Source organism: Apium graveolens, unplaced genomic scaffold (genome assembly GCF_009905375.1).
Source record: "Apium graveolens cultivar Ventura unplaced genomic scaffold, ASM990537v1 ctg954, whole genome shotgun sequence".
Taxonomy (NCBI): Eukaryota; Viridiplantae; Streptophyta; class Magnoliopsida; order Apiales; family Apiaceae; genus Apium; species Apium graveolens.
The window spans coordinates 92,394-115,418 of record NW_027421876.1 but is presented as its reverse complement, the minus strand read 5'-3'; the positions used below and the strand labels follow the sequence as shown (position 1 = coordinate 115,418).

Here is a 23,025-nt window from a genome sequence, read left to right as displayed (position 1 = left end):
TCTTCTAAAGGAATGGAAACCAATGACAGTCTCATTAAGAAACTCACAGGATTATAAGGAGTTTACTTTGGAGAGATTGTATGGCATCCTGAAAACCTATGAGCTTGAAATAGAGCAGGATGAAAGGATGGAGAGAGGAAATAAGAAAGGAGGATCCATTGCACTAGTTGCTGATTTGGAAAAGGAGAAGGAAGTGAAGATGGAAGATGTTGAATCAACTTTAAGGGTCTGTGAGAACAAGGGCAAGGGGCTTACAGTAGAAAGTGAAGATTCTTTGAGCCAAGATGACATGGAAGACATTGGTGAACACCTAGCATTTCTTTCCAGGAGATTTGCCAAGCTCAAGTTCAAGAAGAACTTTGGAGCAGCCAAGCCAAATAGAAACATGGTGGATAAATCAAAATTTAAATGTTTCAAATGTGGCTTGGCAGGGCACTTTGCCAGTGAGTGTAGGAAGTCAGATTCCAGTAAGAAAAAGTTTGAGCCAGTGGATTATAAGCAAAAATACTTTGAGCTGCTCAAACAAAAGGAAAGGGCTTTCATAACACAAGAAAATGACTGGGCAGCAGATGGTCTGGATGAAGATGAAGATGTCATCTATGTCAATCTAGCCCTAATGGCCAAGTCTGATAAGACAGAAACAAGCTCTTCAAGTAATCAGGTAATTACTACAAACCTTGCACATTTATCTAAAGCTGAGTGTAATGATGCCATAAATGACATGTCTACATAGTTATATTATCTGCGTGTTATACTTAAGTCTCTTACTAAAGAAAATGCTAAAATCAAAGAAAACAATTTATTTTTGAGTGAGAGAAATAATGTGCTTGAGTCTCAGTTTATTGATTTTGAAAAATTAAGAATTGAGTGTAAAATTGCCAAGGAGGAATTAACAGAGTCCTTGAAGAAAGAGGAAATTTTAAAGAAGCAGCTCGAGCGTGAACAAGAGGTGATTAAAGCTTGGAAAACATCTAGGGCTGTCCATGCTCAAATCACCAAAGTTCAAGGAATTGAGTCCTTCTGTGATGAAGCCTGGAAAAAGAACAAAGAGAAACTAGAACCTAATTTGATAGATGGAGTGCTTACAGATATAGACTCGACGGATGATGAGGATCATCCGTCGGATAACAAAAAGTGTTATCCGTCGAATGATGAAAATCCTCATCCGTCGGCTGTGAGCAAGCCTATCAGTAAAGCCAAACTTGTTAAGCTGAATGAGAAGTATGGGTCTGTTTCTAAGAACTTTGTTTCAGGAGAATTGAGTCAAGTTAATAAAGGAAAAAAGGCTAATGTTGGTCACATAACTGTCAAACAGTTAAGTGACAAACTTGAAAAGATTGAGGTAAAAACAGAGACCAAAAAGAAAAACAATAGGAATGGTAAAGTAGGGATTAACAAACACAATAACTACACACCTGATAAATATGCTCCTAGAAAAATCTATGTCAAGTGTGGTAGTGTAAATCATTTTTCTGTTAATTGCAAATCTTCCATGCCTACTTCCATGTCTGTGCAACCTCAATTTCCTAACATGAATGCCATGCCTCCCATGCCTGTTAATGCTATGTCTACACAGAACATGAATGCACAGTTTGCTAATATGCCATTTACACCTAATCCTTATTATGCTGCGTATAGTATGCCACAAATGCCATTTATCATACCTTACTGGAATAATATGTTTGCACATAGCATACCATTTCCTGTTAGTCATAATATGCATGATAATTCTGTTACAATGAATGCTTTCAAAGGCCCAACTCAAATGACTAAGGATGAATCTGAAATTCCTAAGTCAAATAAGATAAATCCTAAGAAACAGAAAAAGAAAGCTAACAAGGCAGGACCCAAGGAAACTTGGGTACCAAAATCAACTTGATTTGATTTTGATGTGTGCAGGGAAACAGAAAGAATCTTTGGTACTTGGATATTGGTTCTTCAAGACACATGACTGGTGATTCTACCCTGCTCACAGAGTTTAAGGAGAGAGCTGGCCTAATTATTACTTTTGGAGATGATAGCAAGGGTTATACTGTGGGATATAGCTTGATTTCAAAGGACAATGTCATCATTGAGGAGGTTGCCTTAGTGGATGGTCTCAAACACAACTTGTTGAGTATCAACCAGCTTTGTGATAAAGGCAACTCAGTAACCTTCAATTCAGAAGCCTGTGTTGTGACTAATAAAAGAAGCAACAAAGTGGTTCTCATTGGTGTGAGAAAAGGAAATATGTACCTAGTTGATTTCAACTCATCTAATGCAGAATCTGTAACTTGCCTTCTCAGTAAAGCAAGTCAGGATGAAAGTTGGCTATGGCACAAGAAGCTATCCCATTTAAACTTCAAGACCATGAATGAGCTAGTGAAGAAAGAACTGGTTAGAGGCATTCCTCAAGTGGAGTTTTCTAAGGATGGACTGTGTGATGCCTGCCAAAAAGGGAAGTAGATTAAAACATCATTCAGGAAGAAACTTGATTCAACAATTGAAGAGCCTTTGCAACTGCTTCACATGGATTTATTTGGACCAGTCAATGTATAGTCCATCTCAAGGAAAAGATTTTCCCTAGTAATTGTAGATGATTTCTCAAAGTTCTCTTGGACATATTTCCTAAAGTCTAAAGATGAGGCTAGTGAAATCATCATCAATCACATAAGGCAAGTCAATAATCATCCTGATTTCAAGGTTAGAATGTAGCGCCCTCCAAACCCGGGTCAGAAGTTTGGGGTCCACATACACACCTTATTTATAACCTGCTTATAACAATAATAAAGATAATAATCATATACAGTGACCCTACTTACCAACTACCACGGACCGCAACAGGTTAAATATGCATACAAGCCAAACATCTCTACTTATATTACAAACCGTTCAAATCCCAACTATCCAACTCATAACTGAGTATTAAACATTATTACAAACTTTTACAAACTCAAATTATCCCAAAAGAAGCATACTAGTTTAACTCGATCAACCTGAACCCCTAGCTCTCGCGCTGGACTGGGGATCCTCGGTACCAACCGGTTCCTTCTTAACTGGAAAAGAACAGAAACAATATCGCACAATTGAGCTAACTAGCTCAGCAAGTCATAATGACAAAACTGAGAATAATGATCATCAGGTGTACATGGTTATGATATCAAGTGAACAATGGATTATGATTTAGAATTGGATAATAATATTTTCATGTTAAAAACCAAGGTTAGGCTGCTGATCAGTCACGCACTAACCCCGAGCAAAGCACACATCACTGCTCTAACAACTGGATCCAAGGCACACATTGGCCTAACTTGACCATTATATGGTCTGACCACGAATCTGGTCCACAATTTTATAAAAACAATCCGATTCTAACAGAATAACAGAATAAGCAATAATAAACAATAACCAGAATCATTAACAACATTTGACGTTCAATAATGAAATGGTTTTAATCTGTATAAGGATCAAAAGAACATTTTTAAAGTTTGGATGCTAGGTGATGAAAAAATTGGCTAACAAAGAATCAATGTTTCAGGGTTTCAAGGATTTGGTCTTTCAAAGCGTAAAATACAAAGGTTTGAATGTGTAAGCAATCTGGTTCAGTGTTTAATATTTATTTTGTATGTATTTGTGGAGTAGTATCGTATATTTGAGGTTCGTGTTTGGGTATACAACAATCAATGGTCTAGAAAGAATCAGGTTACGACTCAAGATCAATAACTGGAATCAAGGTTTAGGGTTCAGTGCTTCAAAGCACTTGCAATATAAAACAGGAATATCAGTCACGACAATATCTCAAGAAAGTTCAGAACACTTGCCTGGTATTAGCTTACTACACTGCACTCGCTTCCAATTACAATCGTCTTACTCCTCAACTACCTGTTTCCCTTTCCTACATCTTGCCTCTTCTGCTCACATATCATAAGCATCTATCAATATTCAACTCATAGGATTTTATTCAACACATACTTCTATCTACCCTTCGTTTCACCCAAATCCGATTAACGGATTGAAAGTTACGCAATAAACCAGTAAACATCGAATATACAGACCGACAGTCAACCAACAAGTCACATATAAGACATAACACGTCACATAATCAATGATATATCATTTATAAATAAGTCTCGGGTCATAAACAGGCTTTCAGGTATTTAAAATGATTTTTAAAACATTTTTCGGAATTAGAACGGGTCGTTGGATCAATTTCGGGGTAATAAACAGGGTTCGGTTGGCCAATTCTGGCTCCGAAACAATTTTATAATAATTATCGAGCCTTGGAAATAATTTAGAATAATATTTTAAAGCTCGAAACTATTTTTTGGAATTTTTAGATCATTTATAAATAATTAAATTTAATTAAATAATTAATTAAATTAAATTAATAATTAGTTAAATCAATTAATTTTCGAATTAATTGACCAATTAATCAATTAAAAATTAACTGAAATTAATTAACTAATTAATTCAGATTTAGTTTTGAATTAAAAATAATTTTCGGAATTAAAATAATAATTTTTGGAATTTTCAGAAATTAAAAACGAATTTTTATAATAAAAATAAATAGGAAATATGATTTTTAAATATTTTTAAAATAGGAACCCTATTTTTGCAAATTCTGGAAACTTCAGGGACCAAACTGTATCGTCCCCAAAAGTTCAGGTACCAAACTGTAATTTTCCAGGGGGGTCGCCGGAAAACACCCTGTCTCGCCGCAGAACACGATCCAGGGATGCTCAGGCCACCACCACCTCCAGATCACATCTACGCAACACCAGGAACACAACCATGCAATCAATTCATCCTAACAATCCCTGAGTTGGCCGAAAAATGGCCGGGAAGTTCGCCGGTTTCCGGCGAACTCGACGTAACTTTAAAATCACAACTCCCTTCTCTACAAACCTCGTTGATTCATGAAACTTGTACGACTGGATTGCAAATTTCATAGAGAACACAACCCACTATACCACAACATCAATCTATTCCAAAATAATAAACCCCCAAATTTCAATTAAAAACATTCATACGGGTTATAAACCCTAATTTTAAAATTCGAAAATCAAACTCAAATTTGAACATGTTATTGAACTCCAAATCAACGTATGACATATGAAAATCATCAGGAAAACAAGCTCTACAACATGCAATCATCAAATCATACAAACAATCATCTGAACAAAAATTCATATTTTTAATAAAATTAATTCGAAAATAAATAAAAATATAGAAAAATAACCTTAATTTCTGCAGTAAAACGAAGCTCAGAATCTAGTAGAACACTTCAAATCCTTCGTTTTGGTTATTCAAGCTTTGAAAACAGAGATCGGTAACGCCTTCGTTTTGCTGTTTGATTCTTAGAACAGTTTATGAAATTAGGGTTTTTCTCTGAAAATTATAAAATTAACTATCTGTAAATGATTTTGATACGAAATAAAATACGGGAAAAGGCTATTTATAATTACGGAAAATTAGCATCTCCTTGGATCATTCCGGATATAAAACGGTACGTTTATTTATAAAAACTAATCCAAACAGTATCGGTTTTCGGGATAATTATCCAAACCAGTACAATTTGTACTGTGGTCTTGGTCTCAGCGCCTGGTTACACGTACTACGAGGTGATAATTGGGATAGTTTAATAAAAAGCTTCTGTTTATCGAAAATACGAGTTTTATAGATTTACCGAAACAAATATTGTATCAAAAATGTTGCGCCGAGACCCGCGCAGGACAAACCGTACGCCGGATCGAAAAAGTCGAAACATGGAATATGTTCGGAATATTACAATTAGGTTAGGAAGGAGTTCTCGGAAGAGTTTCGGGTTCCAAAAACGTAACAACAGATGATGTCGGTTGGTTCCCGTTTTTATAAAATAGATTTTAAATACTCGGAAAAAGATTTTATAAATTTCATATGATTCTTATAAATCCTTAAATCAACATAAAAATAATTAGGAAGATATGACAATTATCTATATTTTATTTTGGACATATAAAAATTAAAATACTCAATTAATAATATTTTTAAACATCCAAACACATTTAACACTTAATAATTAATTCACATAATGGATACTGAACACATATATTAATCATTTATTAATAACATAATTACACGATATATCCCGGATATTACATCCTTCCCCCCTTAAAAGGATTCTGTCCTCAGAATCTCCTAAGAAAACAAATGAGGGTACTTTTCTCTCATATCACTTTCTAACTCCCAGGTTGACTCTTCAACCTTTGGGTTTCTCCACAATACTCTTACTAGCTTTACCACTTTATTCCTCAATACTTTCTCTCTTTCCTCTAGAATTTCTATCGGACTCTCTACATATGACAAATCTGTCTGAAGCTCTATTGGCTCATATTCTATTACATGCCTGGAGTCTGGATTATATTTCTTAAGCATCGATACGTGAAAAACATTGTGAATGTGCTCCATATACGGCGGTAATGCCAACTCGTAAGCTACTTTGCCAACGCGCTTTAGGATCTCAAAGGGTCCGACATATCTTGGGCTTAGCTTCCCTTTCTTCCCAAACCTCGTTAGTCCTTTCCATGGTGATACTTTCAGTAATACCAAGCTTCCTTCTTCAAATTCCATGTCTTTTCTTGACTGGTCTGCATATTTCCTTTGACGGTCTTGTGCCGCTATCAATCTTTTCTGGATTATTTCAACAACTTCCTTTGTCTGCTGCACCAATTCAGGTCCAAGTATTTTGCGTTCTCCTACTTCGTCCCAATGCACTGGAGATCTGTATTTGCGTCCATAAAGGGCTTCATAAGGTGGCATTCCAATACTGGCGTGATAACTGTTATTATAAGCAAATTCTACCAGAGGTAAATGCTCGTCCCAACTTCCTTTGAAATTAATTGCACAAACACGTAACATATCCTTGATTGTCTGGATCGTTCTTTCACTTTGGCCATCCGTCTGGGGGTGATAAGCCGTACTCATATTTAATCTCGTTCCCAAACATTCTTGAAAACTTTTCCGGAAATCTTGAATTAAACCTTGGGTCTCGATCAGATACGATAGATATAGGAACTCCATGACGAACTACTATTTCCTTCAGGTACATATGGACTAGCTTGTCGAGCGAAAATCTTTCATTTATAGGCAGAAAATGAGCTGACTTGGTAAGTTTATCCACTATAACCCAAATGGCATCATGATTAGCCCTTGTCCTTGGTAATCCAACTATGAAATCCATGGTAATATGTTCCCACTTCCACTCTGGAATCTCCAATGGCTGTAACAATCCACTTGGTCTCTGATGCTCTGCTTTAACTCTCTGACAGGTATAACATTTGCTACCCATTCCGCAATTTCCCTCTTCATATCTGGCCACCAATAATTCTCCTTTAAATCTCTGTACATCTTGGTACTTCCTGGGTGGATGGAATATCTTGAACTATGTGCCTCTTGTAAAATTTCATTCTTTAACTCCGTCACTGGTGGAATCCAAATTCTAGATGAAAACCTCAAAATACCTTGATCATCCTTTTGCGTACATAATTCTTCACCTACCAAACGATTTAGATCTTGATCCATTACATCTTCCTGACATTTCTTTATTTTCTTCAATAACTCCGGTTGGAAAGTTATACTGTACACTTTCGCTTCCTCAGGCTTGCAAACTCTAATCTCCAATTCCAATTTCTGAAATTCCTTACATATCACTTCAGGTACTGATAACTCATTTAACCTTTCCTTCCGACTTAACGCGTTTGCTATAACGTTTGCTTTACCGGGATGATAATTAATCGAGCAGTCATAATCTTTGATCAATTCTAACCATCTCCTTTGCCTCATATTAAGTTCCTTCTGTGTGAATATGTACTTTAAGCTTTTGTGATCCGTGAAAATTTCGCACTTTTCTCCATACAGATAATGTCTCCAAATCTTCAAAGCGAAAACTCTGGCTGCTAGTTCCAAATCATGAGTAGGATACTTTTGTTCGTGTGGTTTCAATTGCCTTGACGCATATGCAATCACCTTATCGTGCTGCATTAAAACACATCCTACTCCTTTGTGAGAAGCATCGCTATAAATTACGAAATTCCCTTGATCATCTGGAAGTGACAAAACAGGTGTCGTGATTAATCTTTGCTTCAATTCCTGAAAACTTCCTTCGCACTTGTCGTTCCATATAAACTTTTCGTTCTTTCGCGTAAGCTTTGTCAGTGGTGTTGCAATCCTTGAGAAATTCTGGATGAACCGACGATAATATCCCGCCAATCCCAAGAAACTTCTTACCTCGGTGGGTGTTCTCGGTCTCTCCCAATTCGTAATTGCTTTGATCTTTGCCGGGTCCACTTTGATCCCTTCGTTACTAACTATGTGTCCTAAGAACTGAACTTCATGTAGCCAAAACTCACACTTCGAGAATTTAGCATATAACTTCTTTTTCCTTAAAATCTCCAAAGCTGTTTTCAAATGTTCCGCATGATCATCTTCCGTCTTTGAATAAATTAAAATTTCGTCTATAAACACAATAACGAACTTGTCCAAATACTCCTTGAAAATTATGTTCATTAAATCCATAAACGCTATCGGGGCATTAGTCAATCCAAAAGACATTACTAGAAATTCATAATGTCCATACCTCATTCTGAAAGCTGTCTTTGGTATATCTTCTGGCTTGATCTTCAGTTGATGATATCCCGATCTTAAATCAATTTTGGAGAAGTACTTGGCTCCCTTCAATTGGTCAAACAAATCGTCAATCCTAGGTAACGGATACTTGTTCTTGATTGTAAGCTTATTGAGTTCTCTATAGTCGATGCACAGTCTCATGCTTCCATCTTTCTTCTTGACAAATAATACCGGGGCTCCCCACGGGGATACGCTGGGTATGATTACTCCTTTCTCTAACAACTTCTGCAATTGCTTCGCTAGCTCTTTCATCTCAACAGGCGCCATTCTGTATGGGGCCTTGGCCACTGGTTCTGTTCCAGGTGCTAAGTCGATCGCAAACTCAATTTCTCTATCTGGAGGAAGTCCTGGTAACTCATCGGGAAACACATCTGGAAATTCATTCACTACTGGAATATCTTCAAGTTTTGCTGGCTCCTGACTTCTATCGATCACATATGCTATGAAATGCTCGCATCCTTGCCGTAATAACTTCTTGGCTTGAATCATTGTTAAGAACTTCTTTACTTGCTTCTGGCCCTTGAACGTTTCTATTCTTTCGTCTGGCGTCTTCACCATTACCTTCTTATTTCGACAATCTATCTGGGCATCGTGCTTAGATAATCAATCCATCCCTAATATAATGTCAAATTCTCCTAACTTAAATGGTATTAAATCTACATAAAACTTACTACCAGAAATCTCAATCTCATAATTCTCACAAACTTGATTACCAGATACACGTTCTTGATTTGCTAATTCCACAGTCATTATTTCATTTAAATACTCAACTGGATAATTTAACTTGCTAACAAAATCTTATGAAACAAACGATTGAGTTGCTCCCGAATCTATTAATACTTTGGCACATAAAGAATTCACATTAAGCGTACCTGCCATGACATCCGTATCCTGGATAGCATCCTTCACAGATATGTCAAAAACTCTAGCCTTTGAAGTCTCATTCACTGCTGGGGTAGATCCCATAATCCTCAATGCATTACTTACTGGGGCTGGTGTCTTGCAATCCCTGGCTATATGTCCTGGCTTCCCACATTTAAAGCACGTAAATCCAATGGCTGGAACCTTCACTGCTGGATTCCGGATAGGCTGATCCTTATTTGCTGGTTCTCTTGCTGGCTGATTTCGGCACTCCCTTGAATAGTGCCCTTTCTGGTTGCACTTAAAACAAACTACATTCAACTTATTACAAACTACCCCATGCTTCTTCCCACATACTTGACAATCTGGAAAAGTTAATCTCAACTGATTCGACTGATTCGCATTAACTGGACGGTTGCCCTGGCCTCCGTCGCTTGCATTTTGTCTCCTGAAATTAAAATTCCTCCCTGGCTGAAACTTGTCCTTCTTAAAATTTGGAAACTTCCCTGGTTGTAACTGGCCCTCATTCCCTTCAAATTTCCTTTTCTTGCTTTCCTTTTCCTTCTGGAACATCTCACTCTCTTTCTCTGCGATCATAGCCTTCTGTACCACTCCTGCATAGGTATCCAATTCAAAAATGGCTACCTTCCCTCTATTCCATGGTTTTAAACCTTGCTGGAATCTTTTAGCCTTCTTCCTGTCAGTATCCACATACGACGGCACATACCTTGACAATTCTTCAAACTTACCCTCATAATCTGTTATCGACATATTCCCTTGCTTTAATTCTAAAAACTTCATCTCCATTTGATCTTGGACAAACTGAGGAAAATACTTTTCTAAAAACAATTTCTTAAACCTCTCCCAAGTAATAACATCTGTACCTTCCAATGTCTTCACCATCTCCCACCAATAGGTGGCCTCATTCTTCAGATAGTAACTTGCAAACTCAACCTTCTATTCTTCCTTTACTTTCACTAAGGCAAATCCCTTCTCTATTTCCTTTAACCAAACATTTGCTTCAATCGGCTCTAGGGATCCCTTGAATTCTGGTGGGTTTATTGCCTGAAAAGTTTTGAAAGTTACCTAGGGATTGGTATGTCTTTGTTGTTGTTATGCCAGGTGAACTGTTTGTTGGGCCAAGATTTGAAGAATCTGGGCTATTGCTGGGTCCATGGGTCCTGGGTTCACATTTGGATTTGTATCATCTTGGTTGTTATTGTTATTGGTTTCTTCATTCTGGGTGTTGGTGCGGGTATTTTTTCTAGGATGCATTTTTCTGTAAAGAATCAAACAACTTATTTAGCTTTTAAACCAAATTCTTTGCAGAAAAGAAAAGTTTTGTAAAACAGAAATATCTCTTTTTGAAAATAGTTGTAACTAAGTAAATTGCATGCTTCTTTACAGAATATAAAAAGTTATGGGAAACAGGGTACATGGTATCACAGGGGTATAACTGGTGCAATAAATAAGGTAAAGTAAAACAGGTACAGTAAAATGAATGACAATACTGGAAAAGAAAGGTGCTGATGTATATAGATCAAAAGTTTTGGGTAGTACAAGCGTAAAGATGCTTCGAAAGTAAAAGCAAAAGGGGTACAACAACCTACTCACTAGTCAGCATAGCTAGTCTATAAATACAACTCAAAAGTCTACTGATACACACTACACACTACTGCACATACTACACAACCATAATAACACTGCTCAGCATCTCTATCTCTGGATCTCTGACTCAACTCCAAGGAAACTCTGGTCCTGCCAGCCTCTCAAAGTCCTCCATCACCTCAGTAGCCCAGCCCATCAGTGCATCAGGGCCTCTGCCGGGTAGTGTAGCTCCATGTAGCCTAGCCTCAAGAACCCTCTGTGTCACATGAATCTCCTCTCGAAGCTCCCTCACACCATGATCAACATCAATAGTCCTAATGATATTCTGTAGCTCTCTGATCTGGGCCAACAAGGAATCACGCTCCAATAGAAGAGCCTCATACCGGTAGTAAGGAACTGGGGGCAATGTAGACTGGAATGGGGCACTCGCAACTGAATGCCCAGTGGAATCTGAATCAGCTGGTGGGGGTCCTCTGGTATCCCAACTGAAGGCTCTGAGTGATCAGCTGATACGGAGATAAAAGAGTCGGCCATCGCTGCTATCTGAAATTATATCGCAATATAAGAATCTCGAACCATAACACGAATTACACTAATACCTATTATACCGAAGCACTCAACATCTCGACGTTCTATCTTTATATTCCTTACTTCTAATCCTAACCCTCTACCCATTCCCGTCAACCTAGGCTTGTGTCAGTGACTTATAACCTGTAGCTCTAATACCAAACCTGTGGCGCCCTCCAAACCCGGGTCAGAAGTTTGGGGTCCACACACACCTTATTTATAACCTGCTTATAACGATAATAAAGATAATAATCATATGCAGTGACCCTACTTACCAACTACCACGGACCGCAATAGGTTAAAGTATGCACACAAGCCAAACACATCTACTTATATTACAAACCGTTCAAATCCCAACTATCCAACTCATAACTGAGTATTAAACATTATTACAAACTTTTACAAACTCAAATTATCCCAAAAGAAGCCTACTAGTTTAACTCGATCAACCTGAACCCCTAGCTCTCGCGCTGGACTGGGGATCCTCGGTACCAACCGGTTCCTTCTTAACTGGAAAAGAACAGAAACAATATCGCACAAATGAGCTAACTAGCTCAGCAAGTCACAATGACAAAACTGAGAATAATGATCATCAGGTGAACATGGTTATGATATCAAGTGAACAATGGATTATGATTTAGAATTGGATAATTATATTTTCATGTTAAAAACCAAGGTTAGGCTGCTGATCAGTCACGCACTAACCCCGAGCAAAGCACACAGCACTGCTCTAACAACTGGATCCAAGGCACACATTGGCCTAACTTGATCATTATATGGTCTGACCACGAATCTGGTCCACAATTTTATAAAAACAATCCAATTCTAACAGAATAACAGAATAAGCAATAATAAACAATAACCAGAATCATTAACAACATTTGACGTTCAATAATGAAATGGTTTTAATCTGTATAAGGATCAAAAGAACATTTTCAAAGTTTGGATGCTAGGTGATGAAAAAATTGGCTAACAATGAATCAATGTTTCAGGGTTTCAAGGATTTGGTCTTTCAAAGCATAAAATACAAAGGTTTGAATGTGTAAGCAATCTGGTTCAGTGTATAATATTTAGTTTATATGTATTTGTGGAGTAGTATCGTATATTTGAGGTTCGTATTTGGGTATACAACAATCAATGGTCTAGAAAGAATCAGGTTACGGCTCAAGATCAATAACTGGAATCAAGGTTTAGGGTTCAGTACTTCAAAGCACTTGCAATATAAAACAGGAATATCAGTCACGACAATATCTCGAGAAAGTTCAGAACACTTGCTTGGTATTAGCTTACTACACTGCACTCGCTTCCAATTACAATCATCTTACTCCTCAACTAACTGTTTTCCTTTCCTATGTCTTGCCTCTTTTGCTCACATATCATAAGCATCTATCAATATTCAACTCATAGGATTTTATTCAACACATACTTCTATCTACCCTTCGTTTCACCCAAATCTGATTAACGGATTGAAAGTTACGCAATAAACCAGTAAACATCGAATATACAGACCGACAGTCAACCAACAAGTCACATATAAGACATAACACGTCACATAATCAATGATATATCATTTATAAATAAGTCTCGGGTCATAAACAAACTTTCAGGTATTTAAAATGATTATTAAAACATTTTTCGGAATTAGAACGGGTCGTTGGATCAATTTTGGGGTAATAAACAGGGTTCGGTTGGCCAATTCTGGGTCCGAAACAATTTTATAATAATTATCGAGCCTTAGAAATAATTTAGAATAATATTTTAAACCTCAAAACTATTTTTCGGAATTTTTAGATCATTTTTAAATAATTAAATCTAATTAAATAATTAAATAAAATCAATTAATAATTAATTAAATCAATTAATCAATTAATTTTCGAATTAATTGACCAATTATTCAATAAAAAATTAACTAAATTTAATTAACTAATTAATTCAGATTTATTTTTGAATTAAAAATAATTTTCGGAATTAAAATAATAATTTTTGGAATTTTCAAAAATTAAAAATGAATTTTTATAATAAAAATAAATAGGAAATATGATTTTTAAATATTTTTAAAACAGGAATCCTATTTTTGCATCGTCCCCAAAAGTTCAGGGACCAAACTGCATCGTCCCCATAAGTTCAGGTACCAAACTGTAATTTTCCACGGGGTCGCCGGAAAACACCCTGTCTCGCCGGAGAACATGATCCAGGGATGCTCAGGCCACCACCACCTCCATATCACATCTACACAAACCAGGAACACAACCATGCAATCAATTCATCCTAACAATCCCTGAGTTGGCCGGAAAATGGCCGGGAAGTTCGCCGGTTTCCGGCGAACTCGACGTAACTTTAAAATCACAACTCCCTTCTCTACAGACCTCGTTGATTCATGAAACTTGTACGACTGGATTGCAAATTTCACAGAGAACACAACCCACTATACCACAACATCAATCTATTCCAAAATAAGAAACCCCCAAATTTCAATTAAAAATATTCATACGGGTTATAAACCCTAATTTTAAAATTCGAAAATCAAACTCAAATTTGAACATGTTATTGAACTCCAAATCAGACGTATGACATATGAAAATCATCAGGAAAACAAGCTCTACAACATGCAATCATCAAATCATACAAACAATCATCCGAACAAAAATTCATATTTTTAATAAAATTAATTCAAAAATAAATAAAAATATAGAAAAATAACCTTAATTTCTGCAGTAAAACGAAGTTCAGAATCTAGTAGAACACTTCAAATCCTTCGTTTTGGTTATTCAAGCTTTGAAAACAGAGATCGGTAACGCCTTTGTTTTGCTGTTTGATTCTTAGAACAGTTTATGAAATTAGGGTTTTTCTCTGAAAATAATAAAATTAACTATCTGCAAATGATTTTGATACGAAATAAAATACGGGAAAAGACTATTTATAATTACGGAAAATTAGTATTCCGTTGGATCATCCCGGATATAAAACGGTAAGTTTATTTATAAAAACTGATCCAAACGGTATCGATTTTCGGGATAATTATCCAAACTAGTACAATTTGTACTGCAGTCTTGGTCTCAGCGCCTGGTTACACGTACTACGAGGTGATAATTGGGATAGTTTAATAAAAAGCTCCCGTTTATCGAAAATACGAGTTTTATTGATTTACCGAAACAAATATTGTATCAAAAATATTGCGCCGGGACCCGCGCAGGACAAACCGTACACCGGATCGAAAAAGTCGAAATATGGAATATGCTCGGAATATTACAATTAGGTTAGGAAGGAGTTCTCGGAAGAGTTTCGGGTTCCAAAAGCGTAACAACAGATGACGTCGGTTGGTTCCCGTTTTTATGAAATAGATTTTAAATACTCGGAAAAAGATTTTATAAATTTCATATGATTCTTATAAATCCATAAATCAACATAAAAATAATTAGGAAGATATGACAATTATCTATATTTTATTTTGGACATATAAAAATTAAAATACTCAATTAATAATATTTTTAAACATCCAAACACATTTAACACTTAATAATTAATTCACATAATGGATACTGAACACATATATTAATCATTTATTAATAACATAATTACACGATATATCCCAGATATTATATAGAAGAATCAGGAGTGACAATGGAACTGAGTTCAAGAATTCTGTCATGAGAGCATTTTGTGAGGAACATGGGATTCTGCATGAGTTTTCACCAGCAAGGACTCCACAACAGAATGGAGTAGTAGAAAGGAAGAACAGATCACTTATTGAAGCTGCAAGGACAATGCTCGAAGAATCTAAACTGCCAACATATTTCTGGGATGAAGCTGTAAATACTGCATGCTACACTCAGAATATTTCTTTGGTTAATCAAGCCAGATGCATGACTCCATATCAATTGTTCAAGAACAAGAAGCCAACTCTAAATTTTCTTCATGTCTTTGGCTGCAAGTGCTTTATTCTGAGAAATCAAACTGATCAAAATGGGAAATTTGATGCTAAAGCAGATGAAGGAATTTTTGTTGGGTATGCTGTTGGTAAAGCATATAGAGTCTACAATCTAAGAACCAATATTGTTGTGGAATCAATACATGTTGTGTTTGATGATAAAAAGATTGAAGGACTGAAAGATGGAGATTACCATGAGAGCCTCAAATTCGATAATGTGGAGATGGTTAGTGATGAAAGTGATGAAAAAACAGTATCCAAAGATAATGCAGATAAATCTACGTTATTCGTCGGGAGACAACCAGCTTCATCCGTCGGTACTCAAATTTCACCATCCGTCGGGTTTTCAAAAGGAGCAGGAAGTCAAGATAGATCACCTATAGAAAGTTCCCCTTTCTCAAATCAAAGATCCACAAACTCAGGGGGGGTTTCTAACAATCAAAACTTAATCACACATTAAGACAACAATGAGGTTTCTTCATCTAGAGCTAATCTACCTCAACAAAGGATAATGACAAAGGATCACCCCTTTGAGCTTATCATTGGTGATGTGTCTTCTAGAGTTCAAACAAGAAGAGCAACTCAGGAAGAATGTCTATACAGCAGCTTTCTTTCCAAGGAAGAACCAAAGAAGGTTAAAGAAGCTTTGTTGGATCCTGATTGGATTTTAGCTATACAGGAGGAGCTAAACCAATTTGAAAGGAATAATGTATGGAAGCTGGTGCCCAAGCCTAAATGAGAGAATCCAATATATACCAAATGGGTATTCAGAAACAAGATGGATGAAAATGGCATAGTAGTCAGGAACAAAGCTAGATTGGTTGCTAAGGGCTATTGCCAGCAAGAAGGAATAGATTTTGATGAAATATTTGCTCCTGTTGTAAGACTTGAAGCCATCAGAATCTTCTTAGCCTATGCAGCCCATGCCAATTTCAAGGTCTATCAAATGGATGTCAAAAGTGCCTTTTTGAATGGAGATTTGGAGGAAGAAGTCTATGTCAGTCAACCTCCTGGCTTTGAAGATCCAAATTTTCCAGAACATGTCTATTATCTTTTGAAAGCACTTTATGGACTGAAGCAAGCACCTAGAGCCTGGTATGACACTTTATCAAAGTTCCTTTTGGAAAATCACTTCAAAAGAGGTACTGTAGATAAAACTTATTTTTTTAGAAATGTTAATGGCTCTAGTATACTTGTTCAAATTTATGTAGATGATATTATTTTTGGCTCTACAGATGAGAAACTTTGCAAAAAGTTTGCCAAATTGATGCAAAGTAAGTATGAAATGAGTATGATTGGGGAACTAACTTACTTTCTTGGCTTACAAGTTAAGCAAGTTAGTGATGGAATATTCATTAGTCAAACTAAATATATTTTTGATCTTTTAAAGAAGTTTGATCTAATGGATTGTACATCTGCAAAAACTCCCATGGCCACTGCAACTAAGCTTGAGTTAAACACTACTGAAAAGTCTGTGGATATTTCAAGTTATAGAGGCATGGTTGGCTCACTTTTGTACTTAACAGCTAGTAGGCCAGATATAATATTTGCTACATGTTTATGTGCTAGATTTCAGGCTGATCCTAGAGAATCTCACTTAATAGCTATTAAGAGAATTTTCAGATATCTCAAGGGAACACCAAATCTTGGCATTTGTTACCCTAGAGATTCTGGTTTTGATCTAACTGGTTATTCAGATGCAGATTATGCAAGTTGTAGAATTGATAGAAAAAGTACAACAGGAACCTGTCAATTTCTAGGAAACAAGCTTGCGTCCTGGTTCAGTAAAAAGTAAAATTCAGTTTCTACTTCTACAGCTGAAGCTGAATATATTGCTGCTGGTAGTTGCTGTGCACAGATATTATGGATGAAAAATCAATTGCTAGACTATGGTTTGCAAGTTGAAAGGATTCCTATTTTCTGTGATAACACAAGTGCAATTTCCATTACTGAAAATCCAGTACAACATTCAAGGACAAAGCACATAGATATCAAGTACCATTTAATAAGAGAACATGTAATGAATGGTACTGTGGAACTACATTTTGTTCCAAGTGAGAAGCAGCTTGCAGATATCTTTACTAAGCCACTGGATGAATCCACCTTTTCAAGGTTGTTAAGTGAGTTAGGTATGCTTAATTACTCTTAAATCTATCTGAGTTAATTTGCAAGTTGAAATGCAGCCAGAAACTTAATTGATTTTTCAATCTCGGATGAAATTTTGGCTAAGTCAAAATTTACATCTCGATAGATGATCTTTATCCATCGAGTTTGATCATTCGTCGATATACTATTTGCTAACAAAAATCAATTATGTTTCTGGATTATTTTATGTCTCGATGGATAACCGTTTATCCTCATCCGTCGAATTGTCTTAATCTCAGCCGTTAATTCCCTGTACATTATCCATCGAGTATACTTACAGTTTGTAAGCATAACACGATGGATAATGGGTGGAATTTTTACAGTTTATTTTTAAACGGCTATTTTAGGCAATTTCTATTGGTTACTTTATTTTACTTTATTATTTTTATCAGTTATTTTTGAGATAGCATAAAAGCTTATTTCATTGTAATTGCTTTTCTTTTATTATTCTCAATTCAACTGCTCTTATTTCATTCTCTCTCAAAGTACTTATTCTCTTTCTCTTCAAGCTCTTATTCTCTAACAATGGCACATGTTGTAAAGATTATGTCTCAAACTGGATTCATTTATGAGAAGAACAATTTCACCGCACTAGTGAACAAGGGTATTCAGCAATCTGGAGACTATCACAGGATGATGGACTTTGTGAAGAGTTGCAAGCTCAACTATGCCATGCTGGAATCACCCACAATCTTCTGTGAAGTTATTGAAGAGATGTGGACCACTGCTACCTACAACTCTACAGATAAGACCATCACTCTAACCATTAAAGGTAAGAATTCTGTATCAACGGTGATGTGATAAAAGCATGTTTCAAAATTCCTGATAACAATGTGACTTCACTACACACTGACACTGATATAATCAATATGCTTAATTTCATGCACTATGCACTCCCTACTTCTAAACTGAGTGATATTAGGAGAATGGGTCTTAGGAAAGAGTGGAGTTTCTTGTGTGATGTAGTTACAAAGGTTTTCTCAAGAAAGGTCAGTAATTTTGATTCAGTGAATATTTCCATGCTTAACATGCTCTACATGCTAGTTACAGATAAATTCTACAATTTCAGTGACCTTATCTTATTTGAGTTAGGTTTTAAACTAGGAGAGTTAAATAAAAGAGATAAGAATGTGTATTATGCTAGATTTCTTATGTTATTAGCTAACCACCTCTGTGAAGAGATTGCGCTTAAGAACCCTAACAACAAACTAGATTGTTGGGTTCAAGAGAGAAGGCTCATTGCAGATTTGATCAGGGCTAATCATCACAAGGATGTGCCAATGTTCTATTTTCCTGTAATGCAAGCACCTCAGGTAAGTGAGGTAAGTTCACTTATCCCTACAACTATTCCAACCTCTATAATTTCTTTGAGTTCAAGTGTGGCTATGGCAACTATGTCAATGACCAACCAGTTGTCTACCAAAGCTAACAAACCTACAATTATTTCAAAATCCAAATCAAAGAAAGCCCCCTCTGGTATCTCCCAAAAGATGCCAGTTGAAAAATCCACTAAAGCCAAAGAGGGGAGTGTGAAGGAGGGTAAGTTAGGTGAGGGAAGGGGTGAACATAAAAGAAACCCCAAGAATAAGGTTGTAGAGTTGAGTGAATTCCAGCCTAGCCACACTGCAGTTTCTAAACAAACTGCAGTGCTTAATGATAAGTGGCATTTTATACCACTTAGAACGTCTTATAATAGCTTAAATTGGTGTCTTGAAATCAAGTATTTTGTGTATTTGATGCGTTTTTCTAGTGTTTGTGCATTTCAGGGTATTAGTTGCATTTCGGGGGAGAATTCATCAATAATAAGTCTTGGCATGTGTTTAACATTGTAAGTGGGAAGAGAGGAGCAGATTACAGCGAATAAACGGAGCAAACAGACCAATTTTCCAGAAGGGGTCTGAGCGCCCGCTCAGCTATGCTGAGCGGCCGCGCAGGAAGCTGAGCGCCCGCTCAGCTATGTTGAGCGGCCGCGCAGGGTCGTAAATTCAGATTAAATATTTTAGACTTCTAATTCTGTTTGGCTTCCAACTTTTGAGTAATCTGGGTTTTATGGGACTCATATATAAGTAGATTTCAGAGACGTTTCATGTGTGTTGGATCGTGGTATTAATCAAGGAGCGAAGGAGATAAGGAAGAAGACCGTTTTAGCACACGGCAACGAAAAGGAAGCATATTTTCTTGTGATTCTTTATTTTGTTGTAACGTTGGATGCTAGTTTTCTTTGCTTTGAACCTATTTACTCTTGTGACGTACTCTAGTTTAATATAATTAGTTTAGTTATTATTCTTTTGTGTTTATTTATTATGTCTTTATATGAACCCATGATAACGATGAGTGCTAACATGGGCTAATCATGATCATGGGGTCGTAACGGATTTACTATGGAATTCTTTAGTTAGTTGTTTAATACCTTAGGGTGTGATGATTGTATGATATCTAGTATTGGTTGTGCTTATTTTTCTTATGTGCATCGCGAATATATAAGATAGGGTGTTAATCTCTTGTGAAGTGATGGTGGATCTTGAGATTTAGAACTTGCCATGCTTGCATAGGTTCATGTGCAAGTATGCATGATTAGTGGGTAACTCAAACAGTTTTATTCGCCCTGTGTAATCAAAAGGAATAACTTGTTCTTAAATCATTATGTTGTCAATTTCTGTAGACATATAGGGACTCAACATAATTGATGCCTATTCAACTTCTATCTTAATTGTGGATGTTTGGTAGAATGGTATTAGTACAATGAAAGTTGGCTTTTATCAGTTTTGTGTTATTCGATTAATATCATCGATGTTGCATGCTAAGGGTAATAACAATGACTATTGAAGGAAGTAGTAATGAAGTTGTGATTTCATGAGTGTTTTAATATTGTTAATTCTAAGTGTTAATTAAGTGTTAATTCTAGTAGTTAATTGTAGTTAATAATTAGTTAATTAAATCTAAGTGTTATTGTCTTAACATTGAGAAGTAATCATACATTGGTGAGTGAGTTTAATTGAACATAGTTAGTATGAGTTTCTGTGGGAACGAACTAGAAAGTATTCTATATTACTTGTGAACGTGTATACTTGCAGGTATTATTAGCGCGTGCTTTCGCCCTAACAAGTTTTTGGCACCGCTGCCAGGGACTCGGCGTATTTGTTTAGTTTATGTACTTACCATCATTGGTCATTAGGACTCAGTGATTAAGACGTATTACTTATTGTTTCCGGTTGTGTTTCAGGTACTTTAGCGAGCGTTTATGCAAACTCGTTCTCGTACTCGCAAGAGGACTTTAGATACAGCTGAGAAGACAGACGAAGTTCTTGATATTGCGGAGAAAATAGATTTTGAAAATTCGGATTCAGGAAGTGAGCAGAAAGAGCCAGTAATCATGGGTGATCGTATTGTTCCGGCAGATCCAGCTCTTATGGACTTTTTTCGGCCTAAAATTGATGACATTCAGTCAAACATCCTTCATCCGGCTATCCAGGCTAACACCTTTAAAATCAAGCCGGGCACTATTCAGATGGTACAGAACTCTGTTTCTTTCGGAGGAGCTGCGACTGAAGACCCCAACATGTACATAAGGAATTTTGTTGAGATCCGCAGTACTTTCAAATATAATGGTGTGACTGATGAGGCTATCAAGCTGAGGCTTTTCCCATTCTCTCTGAGGGATAAAGCTAAGGACTGGTTACATTCTGAACCAGCTGGGTCCATCACTACTTGGCAAGATCTTGCGTACAAGTTTCTGGTGAAGTTTTATCCAATGGCAAAGACTGCTGCTATGAGGAGTGCTCTTACTCAGTTTGCGCAGCAACCTTCAGAATCTATGTGCGAAGCTTGGGAGCGCTACAAGGAAATGTTGAGAAAGTGTCCACATCATAGAAAGCCCGATTAGATGGTGATCACTGGTTTCTATAATGGTTTAGGGGCCCAATCTCGGTCCATGCTCGATGCAGTAGCTGGAGGCGCCTTGTGGACCAAAAGCTATACTGAGGCTTATAATCTTATTGAGACTATGGCAGTAAATGAGCATCAAAACCCAACTCAAAGGATGATGCCTGGGAAGATAGCAGGTATTCTGGAAGTCGATGCAGCCACCGCTATTGCAGTGCAGCTCCAAGCGTTGTCTATGAAGGTCGATTCTCTAGCCACCTATGGAGTCAATCAGATAGCTATGGTCTATGAGCTTTGTGCAGGTTCTCATGCTACAGAGTAGTGTTCTCTTGTTAATGAATCTGTTCAGTATGTGAACAATTATCAGAGACAACAGCAGCCTGTGCCAGCTACTTATCATCCTAACAACAGAAATCATCCAAATTTCAGCTGGGGTAATAATCAGAATGCTATTCAGCCACCATATCAGCAAGGTATGAGTAAACAGTTCAATCCACCTGGATTCCAGCAACCACAGCAGTATGCTCAAAGGCAATCATATCCTCAACAGGGAGGTGCAGTTGCACCCACTAGTGCTGATTTTGAGGAACTTAAGTTGTTGTACAAGAGTCAGGCGGTGTCGATCAAGACTTTGGAAAATCAAATCGGTCAACTAGCCAATGCAGTGTTCAATCGTCAACCTGGCACACTTCCCAGTGACACCGAAGTGCCAGGCAGGAAGGAAGCTAAAGAGCAAGTCAAGGCTATTACCTTAAGGTCTGGGAAAGTTGATGATGCTGAAAAGGCAAAAGAATGAGAAGCTGAAGTTGGAGATGAAGAAGTTAAGCAGAAGGAGAAAGCAGCGGAACTAAGGAAGACTACTGTTGAACACACTCTGCCTGAGGGTAATACAGGGGAGAAACAACTCTATCCTCCACCACCTTTCCCTAAGAGATTGCAACAATAAAAGCTGGATAAGCAGTTTGGTAAGTTTCTGGAGGTGTTCAAGAAACTTCACATCAATATACCTTTCGCTGAGGCTCTGGAGCAAATGCCTAGTTATGCGAAGTTTATGAAGAGTATTCTTTCAAGGAAGGTGAAACTGGATGACCTTGAGACCGTTGCTCTAACGGAAGAATGCAGTGCTGTGCTGCAGCAAAAGTTACCTCCAAAGCTTAAAGATCCAGGTAGCTTCACCATTCCTTGCACCATTGGCAAGTTGTCTTTTGACAAATGCCTTTGCGATTTGGGAGCAAGCATCAATCTGATGCCGTTGTCGATCTTTAAAAGTTGGATTTACTTGATCCAAAGCCCACCTACATGTCTCTACAATTGGCTGATCGTTCTATTACTTACCCAAGAGGCATAGTGGAGGATGTGCTAGTCAAGGTGGATAAGCTCTTCTTTCCTGC

General features: G+C 37.0%; 1 non-coding gene across 1 annotated transcript; it reads right to left on the bottom strand.

Moving 5' to 3' along the window:
• Positions 1 to 21,518: 21,518 nt before the first annotated feature.
• Positions 21,519 to 21,625, bottom strand: LOC141705746 (small nucleolar RNA R71). The gene has a single exon (XR_012568466.1). It is a non-coding gene; the product is annotated as a small nucleolar RNA R71 (small nucleolar RNA).
• Positions 21,626 to 23,025: the final 1,400 nt, after the last annotated feature.